Below are 10,876 nucleotides of genomic sequence, written 5' to 3'. Positions count from 1 at the left end.
TCGCTCCTCGGAGTCTATTGAATAAATTACTTGTGTCGTAGAGTCATGTTGTGATGCCATGTTGTATTTGCACATATCGAGCATATTGTGCGTATGTTATTGAAATGCTTGGTATGTGTGGGATCTGGCTATCTAGTTGTTTATCCTTAGTAGCCTCTCTTACCGGGAAATGTCTCCTAGTGTTTCCACTGAGCCATGGTAGCTTGCTGCTGCTCCGGAACACTTAGGCTGGCCGGCATGTGTCCTTCTTCGTTCCTGTGTCTGTCCCTTCGGGGAAATGTCACGCGATGAATACCGGAGTCCTGTTAGCCCGCTACAGCCCGGTTCACCGGAGTCCTGCTAGCCCAGTGCTACAGCCTGGATTCGCTCGCTGATGACCGACACGTTCGATGCTGGGTCATGGATGCCTGTCCCTGTAAGTCTGTGCCACTTTGGGTTTACGACTAGCCATGTCAGCCCGGGCTCCTTATCATATGAATGCTAGCGACACTATCATATACGTGTGCCAAAAGACGCAAACGGTCCCGGGCTAAGGTAAGGCGACACCCGTGGGAATACCGTGCGTGAGGCCGCAAAGTGATATGAGGTGTTACATGCTAGATCGATGTGACATTGAGTCGGGGTCCTGACATTCGGGAGCATGATTTTTGGAACAAACATGATCCAGAGGACTTGGAGTGAATGTCAAGCAACCAACGAGGAAGCCACGAGGTAGGGGCGCGCCTACCCCCCTAGGCGCGCCCTCCACCCTCGTGGGCCCCTCGTGGCTCCACCGACCTACTTCTTCCTTCTATATATACCTACGTACCCTGAAAACAACAGAGGGCACCACGAAAACCTAATTCCACTGCTGCAACCTTCTGTACCCATGAGATCCCATCTTGGGGCCTTTTCCGGCACTTGCCGAAGGGGGCATTGATCACGGAGGGCTTCTACATCAACACCATAGCCTCTCTGATGATGTGTGAGTAGTTTACTTCAGACCTTCGGGTCCATACTTATTAGCTAGATGGCTTCTTCTCTCTCTTTGGATCTCAATACAAAGTTCTCCTCGATTTTCTTGAAGATCTATTCTATGTAACTCTTTTTGCGGTGTGTTTGTTGAGATCCAATGAATTGTGGGTTTATGATCAAGATTATCTATGAACAATATTAGAATCTTCTTTGAATTCTTTCATGTATGATTGGTTATCTTTGCAAGTCTCTTTGAATTATTAGTTTGGTTTGGCCTACCAGATTGATCTTTCTTGCAATGGGAGAAGTGCTTAGCTTTGGGTTCAATCTTGCGGTGCTCGATCCCAGTGACAGTAGGGGAAACGAAACGTATTGTATTGTTGACATCGAGGATAAAAAGATGCGGTTTATATCATATTGCATGAGTTTATCCCTCTACATCATGTCATCTTGCTTAAAGCGTTACTCCGTTCTTACGAACTTAATACTCTAGATGCATGCTGGATAGCGGTCGATATGTGGAGTAATAGTAGTAGATGCAGGCAGGAGTCGGTCTACTTGTCAAGGACGTGATGCCTATATACATGATCATACCTAGATATTCTCATAACTATGATCAATTCTATCAATTGCTCGACAGTAATTTGTTTATCCACCGTAATACTTATGCTATCTTGAGAGAAGCCACTAGTGAACCCTATGGTCGTCGGGTCTATTTTCCATCATACAAGTTTCCAATCAATTTTATTTTGCAATCTTTACTTTCAATTTATCTTATTATTATTATTATCTCTCTCAGATCTCACTCTTGCAAGTGGCCGTGAAGGGATTGACAATCCCTTTATCACGTTGGTTGCGAGGTTCTTATTTGTTTGTGTAGGTACGAGGTGACTCACGCGTGGTCTCCTACTGGATTGATACCTTGGTTCTCAAAAACTGAGTGAAATACTTACGCTGCTTTGCTGCATCACCCTTTCCTCTTCAAGGGAAAACCAACGCATGCTCAAGAGGTAGCAAGAAGGATTTCTGGCGCCGTTGCCGTGGAGATCTACACCATGTCAAGACATACCAAGTACCCATCACAATCTTACCCTTCGCATTACATTATTTGCCATTTGCCTCTCGTTTTCCTCTCCCCCACTTCGCCCTTGCCATTTTATTCGCCCTCTCTTTCCGTTCGCTTTTTCTTCGCTTGTTTGCTTGTGTGTTGGATTTCTTGCTTGTCGCTATGGCTCAAGATAATACTAAATTGTGTGACTTTGCCAATACCAACAGTAATGATTTTATTAGAACTTGATTTCTCCTCTTACTGATGCTGGATCTTGTGAAATTAATAGTGCTTTGCTGAATCTTGTCATGAAAGATCCATTTTCTGGCCTTCCTAGTGAAGATGCCGCTACCCATCTAAACAACTTTGTTGATTTTTTTGATATGCAAAAGAAGAAAGATGTGGATAATGATATTGTTAAACTTAAGCTATTTCCTTTTTCGCTTAGAGATCGTGCTAAAGCTTGGTTTTCGTCTTTGCCTAAAAATAGTATTGGTTCGTGGAATAAGTGCAAAGATGCTTTTATCTCTAAGTATTTTCCTCCTGCTAAGATCATCTATCTTAGAAACGATATTATGAATTTTAAGCAACTTGATCATGAGCATGTTGCATAATCTTGGGAGAGGATGAAATTAATGATACCTAATTGCCCTACACATGGTTTGAATATATGGATGATTATACAATTTTTTATGCTGGATTGAATTTTGCTTCTAGAAATCTTTTAGATTCGGCCGCGGGAGGCACTGTTATGGAAATCACTTTAGGAGAAGCTACCAAACTCCTAGATAATATTATGGTTAATTATTCTCAATGGCACACTAAAAGATCTACTAGTAAAAAGGTGCATGCAAGTGAAGAGATTAATGTTTTGAGTGGAAAGATGGATGAACTTATGAAATTGTTTCCTAATAAGAGTACTCCTACTGATCCCAATGATATTCCTTTGTCTACTTTAATTGAGAATAATAATGAATCTATGGATGTGAATTTGGCTCGTAGGAACAATTTTGGTAACAACGCGTATATAGGTAATTTTAATTCTAGGCCGTTCCCTAGTAATTCCTCTAATAATTATGGTAATTCCTACAACAATTCTTATGGAAATTATAATAAGATGCCCCCTGATTTTAAATCTAGTATTAAATAATTTATTAGTTCGCAAAAGAGTTTCAATGCGTTGATTGAAAAAAAATTGCTTAAGATTGATGAATTGGCTAGGAACGTGGATAGAATTTCTCTTGATGTTGATTATTTGAAACTTAGATCTATTCCACCTAAGCATGATATCAATGAGTCTCTCAAAGCCATGAGAATTTCCATTGATGAGTGCAAGGAAAGAACCGCTAGGATGCGTGCTAAGAAAGATTGCTTTGTGAAGGCATGTTATTCTAGTTTTCATGATAATAAGGATGAAGATCTAAAAGTGATTGATGTGCCCCCCTATTAAATCTTTATTTTGCAATATGAATCTTGATAATGATGGGACTGCAGATGAGTCAACTTTAGTTAGAAGGCGTCCCAAAAATTCGGAGTTTTTAGATCTTGATGCAAAAATTGGTAAAAGTGGGATTGAAGAGGTTAAAACTTTAGATAGCAACGAAACCACCATCTTGTATTTCAAGGAATTTAATTATGATAATTGCTCTTTGATAGATTGTATTTCCTTGTTGGAATCCGTGCTAAATTCTCCTCATGCTTATAGTCAAAATAAAGCTTTTACTAAACATATCGTTGATGCTTTAATGCAATCTTACAAAGAAAAATTTGAGTTGGAAGTTTCTATCCCTAGAAAACGTTATGATGAGTGGTAACCTACAATTAAAATAAAAATTAAAGAACATGAATGCTATGCTTTGTGTGATTTGGGTGCTAGTGTTTCCACGATCCCAAAAACTTTGTGTGATTTGCTAGGTTTCCGTGAATTTGATGATTGTTCTTTAAACTTGCACCTTGCGGATTCCACTATTAAGAAACCTATGGGAAGAATTAATGATGTTCTTATTGTTGCAAATAGGAATTATGTGGCCGTAGATTTCATTGTTCTTGATATAGATTGCAATCGTTCATGTCCTATTATTCTTGGTAGACCTTTCCTTAGAACGATTGGTGCAATTATTGATATGAAGGAAGGGAATATTAGATTCCAATTTCCGTTAAGGAAAGGCATGGAACACTTCCCTAGAAAGAAAATTAAATTACCATATGAATCTATTATGAGAGCCACTTATTGGAATGCCTACCAAAGATGGCAATACCTAGATCTATCCTTGCTTTTATGCCTAGCTAGGGGCGTTAAATGATAGCGCTTGTTGGGAGGCAACCCAATCTTATTTTTATTCCTTGCTTTTTGTTCATGTTTAGTAATAAATAATTTATCTAGCCTCTATTTTGGTTGTGTTTTTTGTGTTTAATTAGTGCTTGTGCCAAGTAGAACCGTTGGGAAGACTTGGGGAAAGTCTTTTTGATCTTGATGTAAAAAACAGAAACTTTAGCACTCACGAGAATTGCTGCCATTTTTTTTACTAGAGATTGCTATTTAGTTAATTTTTGGGGTTCCAGAAGTTTGCGTTTGATACAGATTACTATAGACTGTTCTATTTCTGACAGATTCTGTTTTTCGTGTGTTGTTTGCTTATTTTCATGAATCTATGGCTAGTAATGGAGTTTATAAACCATAGAAAAGTTGGAATACAGTAGGTTTAACACCAATATAAATAAAGAATGAGTTCATTACAGTACCTTGAAGTGGTGTTTTGTTTTCTTTCGCTAACGGAGCTCGCAAGATTTTCTGTTAAGTTTTGTGTTGTGAAGTTTTCAAGTTTTGGGTTAAGATTTGATGGATTATGGAACACAGAGTGGAAAGAGCCTAAGATTGGTGATGCCCAAGGCACCCTAAGGTAAAATCCAAGGACACCCAAAAGCCTAAGCTTGGGGATTCCCCGGAAGGCATCCCCTCTTTTGTCTTCATTCATTGGTAACTTTACTTGGAGCTATATTTTTATTCACCACATGATATGTGTTTTGCTTGGAGTATCTTGTATGATTTGAGTATTTGCTTCTTAATTTACCATAATCATCCTTGCTGTACACACCTTTTTAGAGAGACACACATGATTCGGAATTTGTTAGAATACTCTATGTGCTTCACTTATATCTTTTGAGCTATATAGTTTTTGCTCTAGTGCTTCACATATATCTTTTAGAGCACGGTGGTGGTTTTATTTTATAGAAATAATTGATCTCTCATGCTTCACTTATATTATTTTGAGAGTCCATTAGAAAAACATGGTAATTTTCTTTTAGGCATAATAAAAACTTTCATATAAGAGCATTGAATACTATGAGAAGTTTGATACTTGATAATTGTTTTGAGATATGGAGATGGTGATATTTGAGTCATGCTAGTTGAGTAGTTGTGAATTTGAGAAATACTTGTGTTGAAGTTTGTGATTCCCGTAGCATGCACGTATGGTGAACCGTTATGTGATGAAGTCGGAGCATGATTTATTTATTGATTGTCTTCCTTATGAGTGGCGGTCGGGGATGAGCGATGGTCTTTTCCTACCAATCTATATCCCTAGGAGCATGCTCGTAGTACTTTGTTTCGATAACTAATAGATTTTTTCAATAAATATGTGAATTCTTTATGACTAATGTTGAGTCCATGGATTATACGCACTCTCACCCTTCCACATTTGCTAGCCTCTCTATTGCCGCGCACTTTTCGCCGGTATCATACACCCACCATATACGTTCCTCAAAACAGCCACCATACCTACCTATTATGGCATTTCCATAGCCATTCTAAGATATATTGCCATGCAACTTTCCACTGTTCCGTTTGTTATGACACGCTTCATCATTGTCATATTGCCATGCATGATCATGTAGTTGACATCGTATTTGTGGCAAAGCCACCGTTCATAATTTTTTTCATACATGTCACTCCTGATTCATTGCATATCCCGGTACACCACCAGAGGCATTCACATAGAGTCATATTTTGTTCTAAGTATTGAGTTGTAATTCTTGAGTTGTAAGTAAAAAGAAGTGTGATGATCATCATCATTAGAGCATTGTCCCAGTGAGGAAAGGATGATGGAGACTATGATTCCCCCACGAGTCGGGATGAGACTCCGGATGAAAAAAAAGAGGCCAAAAAAAGAAAGAAGGCCCAAATAAAAAAATGAGAGAAAAAGAGAGAAGGGACAATGTTACTATCCTTTTTCTACACTTGTGCTTCAAAGTAGCACTATGATCTTCATGATAGAGAGTCTCCTATGTTGTTACTTTCATAAACTAGTTGGAATTTTACATTATTGAACTTGGCTTGTATATTCCAATGATGGGCTTCCTCAAATTGCCCTAGGTTTTCGTGAGCAAGCAAGTTGGATGCACACCCACTTAGTTTCTTTTGTTGAGCTTTCATACACTTATTGCTCTAAGGCATCCGTTGCATTGCAATCTACTCACTCATTTTGATATCTATTGATGGGCATCTCCATAGCCCGTTGATACGCCTAGTTGATGTGAGACTATCTTCTCCTTTTTCTCTTCTCCACAACCACCATTCTATTCCACCTATAGTGCTATGTCCATGGCTCACGCTCATGTATTGCGTGAAAGTTGAAAAAGTGTGAGAACATCAAAAGTATGAAACAATTGCTTGGCTTGTCATCGGGGTTGTGCATGATTTGAATGCTTTATGTGGTGAAGATAGAGCATAGACAGACTATATGATTTTGTAGGGATAACTTTCTTTGGCCATGTTATTTTGAGATGACATGATTGCTTAGTTAGTATGCTTGAAGTATTATTATTTTTATGTCAATATTAAACTTTTATCTTGAATCTTCCGGATCTGAACATTCATGCCACAATAAAGAAAATTACATTGAGAAATATGTTAGGAAGCATTCCACATCAAAGATTCTATTTTTATCATTTACCTACTCGAGGACGAGCAGGAATTAAGCTTGGAGATGCTTGATACGTCTCCAACGTATCTATATTTTTTGATTATTAGCTATTATATATTCTGATTTGGATGTTTAATGGGCATATTTATACACTTTTATATTATTTTTGGGACTAACCTATTAACCGGAGGCCCAGCCCAAACTGATATTTTTTTTGCCTATTTTCACAGAAAAAGAATATCAAACGGAGTCCAAACGGAATGAAACCTTCGGGAGCATGATTTTTGGAACAAACGTGATCCAGAGGACTTGGAGTGAAAGTCAAGCAACCAACAAGGAAGCCACGAGGCAGAGGGGCGCGCCTACCCCCCTGGGCGCGCCCTCCACCCTCGTGGGCCCCTCGTGGCTCCACCGACCTACTTCTTCCTCCTATATATACCTACGTACCCTGAAAACATCAGAGGGCACCACGAAAACTTAATTCCACCGCCGCAACCTTCTGTACCCGTGAGATCCCATCTTGGGACCTTTTCCCGCGCTCCGCGGAAGGGGGCATTGATCATGGAGGGCTTCTACATCAACACCATAGCCTCTCTGATGATGTGTGAGTAGTTTACTTCAGACCTTCAGGTCCATAGTTATTAGCTAGATGGCGTCTTCTCTCTCTTCGGATCTCAATACAAAGTTCTCGTCGATTCTCTTGGAGATCTATTTGATGTAACTCTTTTTGCGGTCTGTTTGTTGAGATCCGGTGAATTGTGGGTTTATGATCAGGATTATCTATGAACAATATTTGAATCTTCTCTGAATTCTTTTATGTATGATTGTTTATCTTTGCAAGTCTCTTCGAATTATCAGTTTGGTTTGGCCTACTAGATTAATCTTTCTTGCAATGGGAGAAGTGCTTAGCTTTGGGTTCAATCTTGCGGTGCTCGATCCCAGTGACAATAGGGGAAACAACACATATTGTATTGTTGCCACCGAGGATAAAAAGATGGGGTTTATATCATATTGCATGAGTTTATCCCTCTACATCATGTCATCTTGCTTAAAGCGTTACTCCGTTCTTATGAACTTAATACTCTAGATGCATGTTGGATAGCAGTTGATGTGTGGAGTAATAGTAGTAGATGCGGGCATGAGTCGGTTTACTTGTCACGAACGTGATGCCTATATACATGATCATACCAAGATATTCTCATAAGTATGCTCAATTCTATCAATTGCTCCATAGTAATTTATTTACCCACCGTAATACTTATGCTATCTTGAGAGAAGCCACTAGTGAAACCTATGGCCCCCGGGTCTATTTTCCATCATACAAGTTTCCAATCTATTTTATTTTGCAATCTTTACTTTCAATTTATATCATAATAATACCAAAAATATTTATCTTATTATTATTATCTCTATTAGATCTCACTCTTGCAAGTGGTCGTGAAGGGATTGACAACCCCTTTATCGCGTTGGTTGCGAGGTTCTTATTTTTTGTGTAGGTACGACATGACTCGCGCGTGGTCTCCTACTGGATTGATACTTTGGTTCTCAAAAACTAAGGGAATACTTACGCTGCTTTGCTGCATCACCCTTTCCTCTTCAAGGAGAAACCAACGCATGCTCAAGAGGTAGCACCTGGCGGTTTACCCTAGGGTCACAATACCTCATATAAAAACCACCTATGACTAAATAGTCCATCACCAGGGCCGGTTTATCAAAAACCTAATATAATCACAACAAAATAAATATCATACCTATGATATTTGTTCATACCGCTAGCTTATCATGCGTCATGCAGTAATGGGTAACATCCCGAAGCTTAGAGCCAGTAATCCAAGCACATAATCATCATACACTGGCGACTTAAAGACCAAAGCCAGTCCGGGTTAACAAAACGCGGGATAGATTCATATATGAACCATTAAGGCAACATGGACCTAATCCATTTTTCAACCATATATCAATATGGAAACAAAAGATAATTCTCAAAAAATATTTAAAGCAAATATAAATCAGAAAAACAAGGCATTCATAGGCTGCCAAGCCTCAATGTCAAGTGCTATTCAAGGGCTACACATCCATTGAGTTAAACCTTAATTCAAACCCGTAAGATGGACGTCAATGACCAATCACATATTTTAACCTTGACAAATTCAGGGTCTTTATAAGATTGATTGTCAAGAGTACGTCGAGTCATTCCAGGATTACCTGGTCGGAGTGGCAGGCAAACATAGGCAGGATAACCCGGATTTTTGGTGAATACACCTGGCATCCAAGCCTATTACAAGGGACAACAAAGCTCTTGTTCATTAACAGGAGCCCCCAAGTAATATTTCATTCCAGACGTATAAGCCGGATTATAGGATAGTCATAGCTGTCGGCGTTCTGGGAATGGGGGCCCCAAACTTGCCTGCCTGCAGCCCGAAGTGTGGCTCCACCAGCGGTCCCGTATGACCCATCTTCACCAGCAAACATTCAAGACACTCGCGAGGGGCCAAGCCTCGCAAGGCGGACGACGCAAGACCTCCTCAGGGGCAGCCTCACCAGGATGGATCGCGAGGGGTAGAGAGACCAAGGCGAGGGGCACCTCGCGAGGTTCCTATGATGCGAGCCATGACGACCGGAACAAGGCGGGCGCCAACGCGCGCAGTGTCCTCGTTTCCTCTTTGGTGCTAAAGGGGCAAGCGCAGGCGAGGAGTCCCAAGGCATCAGGCAAAGGTTTCCATATCGATGCAACAAGACCAAGACCAGCAGGACGACAAGATGGAGGTCACCGTGGAGCCCAAGGCGGCGTCACCACCAGAGCCTTTGGCAGGCGAAGACCACTTTTGTCAGGATGGCTTGTACTAGTTGTCTCCCTTTGAATTTTGCCGTTGTGGGATCCCTTCCCGCTCAATATTTGGGAAGAGGACCAGGGCCTCTATAAGTAGGACTAGACACCACCAAGGGAGGCAACTAATTCAGACCCAGATCATCCCGGACCACACAAGTTCACCATGCACAAGAACACCTCTCCTCAGGAGGCTGTTCTTTCCTTGTAACTGTTCATCCTCTGCCCAAGAGGCAATCCACCACACCACACTCGAGTAGGGTATTACACCACAATGATTGCCTGAACCAGTATAAATCTTGTGTCTCGTGTTCTTTGGGTTCGTCGAGCTAGGCTATGAGATCGTAGAGTGCGTGAACTAGAGGTGGGAAGAGATCTTTGTGCACACCCCAGTGTTCGAACCTCAAGGGTTCTTGCCGGAACCCGAAATCCGACATTTGGCGCGCCAGGTAGGGGTGCGCCGGAGCCTTTTCCCCCTGCCGGCCTTGCCTCTCCAACCCACTCTCATGGATGTCACCTCTTCTCCGACTAGATTGACTGGCGCCCTCCGCGGTGCCGGAGGGCTCCTGGCCCTCACCCTCGCCTTGCGGCGGGTGCAGTGGCCGCACAAGTTTAAGCCGGAGATGCCGCCCGTTACGATGGTGCGGCGGATCCGACAACCTTCCTACTGGCGTACGAAGAGGCCATCTTGGAGGCCGGGGGTGACGGTAAGGTCATGGCCAACTGGCTCACAATGTCCCTGGCTGGCGTGCCGCGCACCTGGCTCCTCCATCTGCCAGAATCTTCTTTGGCCTCCTGGGAGGAGCTACGTGACCTCTTCATCACATGCTTCGGAAGACCGGCACCCCCTGTCGTCGCGGCCCTCCTCAGTGACTCGCAAGCGCCGCCCTCGGATCCTCACACCAATTCGTTCTTTTGCCAGATCAGTGTCGTCTCCACGCGGAAGGGGGTTCCCCCGGGTTGGGCGGCGCCCAAGGCCGACCTGATCTTCAACTCGGGGGATCACCCAGTCAACACCGCCGGCTTGGGCGTGCTTCCGATGCTTTGCATGCCATTCGGACTGCGCAATGCGGGAGCAACCTTGGGGCAGCAGCTCAGAAGAAACACTGAGGCTTACGTCGACAA

The sequence above is a fragment of the Triticum dicoccoides genome, chromosome 4A (genome assembly GCF_002162155.2).
Source record: "Triticum dicoccoides isolate Atlit2015 ecotype Zavitan chromosome 4A, WEW_v2.0, whole genome shotgun sequence".
Taxonomy (NCBI): domain Eukaryota; kingdom Viridiplantae; phylum Streptophyta; class Magnoliopsida; order Poales; family Poaceae; genus Triticum; species Triticum dicoccoides.
Note: the sequence above shows the minus strand (reverse complement) of the source record.